We start from the raw sequence: 3191 nt of genomic DNA, 5'->3' as shown, positions 1-3191 counted from the left end.
CTTGGAGCCAGGGGAAGGATCACTGGTGATTTTGCCCTTGCGGGGAGTGTGTTTGAGGCTCATGATGCTCTCCCACTGCCCGCCTTACCCATCCCCCCTCCTTGGAGGACTATGATATCCTCATGTCTCCAACCATCTGTCTGTTGTTACGTGATTGCCAGATACACTCCTATATTGACTGTATTCCCATCAGTGCTTTTACACTCGTCACATTACTGACTAAATCATTCGTTCTAGTAGTTGTTCAGGTGGTTCTTTTTGGTTTTCAGAGAAATAAATTTTAAACAAGGATAATAAAGTCTCTACCTTTCTAATGTTTTGACTGCACTTTGTTATTTTTGTTCTCCTAGAGTAATATAAGTAACAGAGATAGCAAGAACTCCTCACTTTAATGAGAATGCTTTAGTATTTCATTGATAAATAGAATGGTAACTATTCATTTGAATAGATATTTGTGTGTGTGTTTTTTTTAATACAAAAGAATTGTTTCTGTTTTTCTATGGCCAACTCTGAATTTCATAATCAATACAAAAGTTAACAAAACTTGCCAAAGGAAAATCATTTTAGATTATATTATTCATAAATACTGATGCTAGCTTGTTTGTAAGCTCCAGAAAAGTTTAGATTTGATAGAATTTATTTATTTCTTGATGACTTTACGTTCTGCCCTCTGCCCCTCCAAACAATATAGGCCTAGTCCTTGTGTGTTAGATAACTATGATTGGGTAACAGATTATACTCAAACTTGGTGTTCTAAAATGACAGCATGTACCGTCCCAGGATAGCTGGACAATAGAGGATGACCCAAAGTCTTGGGACCCTGCACCTGCGTGGGAGACCCAGAGGAAGCTCCTGGCACTTGGGTTCAGATTGGCTCAGCTCTGGCTGTTGCAGCCATTTTGGGAGTAAACCAGTGGATGGAAGATCTTTCTGTCTGTGTCTCCTTCACTCTATCTGCCTTTCCAGTAAAAATAAATCTTAAAAAAAAGAAAAAAAAAAAAGGAAGAAGAATCAAATCACTGGATGAAGACACCTTCATGAGAGGGAATCTGGGAGGGAGTAGCTTTAGAAGCTGCCTACCAGTTTGATTATAATTTTTCAATTTCCTATGTGGTTTTGGCCTGCAAAATATATAATTGATTTACCTCTATAAAGGCATTCATGTTTTTAAGCCTTTAAACATAAAGCTGTATATTCTATTCTCAATTTTTAAGGTTACTATACCTTCTGTGGTTTATTTCTTTGTTCTTAGTCTTGTCATAGTTCTTTAGCTTCACCTTAGCAGTTCTATTGAGCTTTTTTTCAAAGAACTTCTGTTTTGAAGAAGTCTAGCATTTTTCAGTTCTTTTGTGGAGAGGTGACAGAAGCCTTGGCAAGTGTGGCCTAGTGGGATCTCCCTAGGTCTTGGAATGCGGTTCTCAGAAGCAAGTTGTTACAAAAGCCTGCACTTGGGCCAGCCCACTCCTTCAGCTCCTTGGCTTGCCGTATGACCTTCCCACACAAACTGGGCCATGTACTGTGTGGCCTTCCTAAGAACCTGCATCATGCCATCTGGACTTTCAGCCTCCAAACCCTTGAGGCAAGTGAAACGCTGTCTGAAAAGTGCAAAAATGCTTCAGCAAACAACTGTGAACATGCTTGAAACAAAAGAAAAAAGAAGTTTTAGTAAGGAAATAGAAAATGTAAAAATTTGAACTAAATGTAGAATAATTAAAGGTAAAAAGAAGATGAAGTATTAGTAAACTGGAAAATACAAGAAATAACTTAAGGTTTGTCTTCCTTGGAATTCACTAAGCTCCTTTATGTCGTTGGCTAAATTTGGGGAAATATTTAGCAATTCTCAGGTAATTCCAACTTCTGTGTGATTTCTGTTTGGTGCTTGTTGGCTGTCTTTTCTCATTCTGGTTTTTAGTATGATTTTTAAAAATTAATTAATTTATTTATTAGAAAGGCAAATTTACAGAGAGAAGGAAATATTGAGAAAAATCTACCACCTGCTAGTTCACTGTCCTTGCTTGTGGCCCAGGAAAGCAGTGGAGGATGACCCAAAGCCTTGGGACCCTGCACCCATGTGGGAGAGCTGGAAGAAGCTCCCAGCTCCTGGCTTGGGATGGGCTCAGCTCCAGCTGTTGTGGTCACTTGGGAAGTGAACCAGCAGATGGTAGATCTTTCTGTCTCTCTTACTATGTGTAGTAGCCTTTCCAATAATAAATAAATAAAGCTTAAAAAAGATTTTCTTGCCTTATTTTTATTGGTTTTCAAGGTCTCTAGATGGTTTTCTTTCAGTCTTAAGTTTCTTTAATACGTAAGACTGACATTTTAACTTCACTTAGTGGAAGGAAATGGGGTGAAATGCATCTCCTCTAACTTGGTCTTATTGATGTTTGATGGCTATCATTTCCAGGGTTCTGAAGCACATCTTGTAGTGTTTAGTTATGTTAGTTTAAATGACCTTCTCTGTAGTGGACAAATCTATCTCTAATTAATCCTATTAAGAAGTATCTCAGAAGCTATGAGTTCAGTTGCCGAGGCATTTGTAATATAACTGATGAGGCAGAGTATACTTCATATGTGTTTATGGAGCTTCTGTGTTCCTTTGAGAATTCCATGTTTGTGTCTGTTGTCTATTTGCAGTTATTCATATTTTTGTAAGATTTTGTATTAAAATATTCATTTTTGGTTATGTGGTTGCACTTATCCTTTTTATTATTATAAATATATTATATAAAATATATTTTATTCGCTTATTAGTTTTTATTAGTTTATATTATTCTCTATAAACTGGCCGTTCTAGAACCTACCACAGAGATCTGTTGGGAATATTAAGTAGCACAATAAAAATTTTAAAAATATATATTGTCTTGTCTTAAAGGCAGAACAAGAGAAAGATCTTCCATGTGCTAGTTCACTACCCAGTTGGTATCAACAGCCAGCACTGGGCCAGACTGAAACCAGGAGCCAGAAGCTTCTTCCAGGTCTCCCACGTGGGTGGCAGGGGGCCCAGGCATTTGGATCACATTCTGCTGCTTTTCCCAGGCCATTAGCAGGGAGCTGGATCAGAAGTGGAGCAGCCAGGACATGAACTGGTGCCCATAAATGATGCCAGCCCTGACAGTGCTGGGAGCTGTGGTCAGAGTAAATTCTCTAGCAGAAAGCAGTGAATCCCTGGACAGAGACATATAAAATATGAT

This window comes from Ochotona curzoniae, unplaced genomic scaffold (assembly GCF_017591425.1).
Source record: "Ochotona curzoniae isolate NIBS_2020 unplaced genomic scaffold, NIBS_Ocur_1.0 scaffold_3835, whole genome shotgun sequence".
Taxonomy (NCBI): domain Eukaryota; kingdom Metazoa; phylum Chordata; class Mammalia; order Lagomorpha; family Ochotonidae; genus Ochotona; species Ochotona curzoniae.
This window is presented reverse-complemented; position numbering follows the sequence as displayed.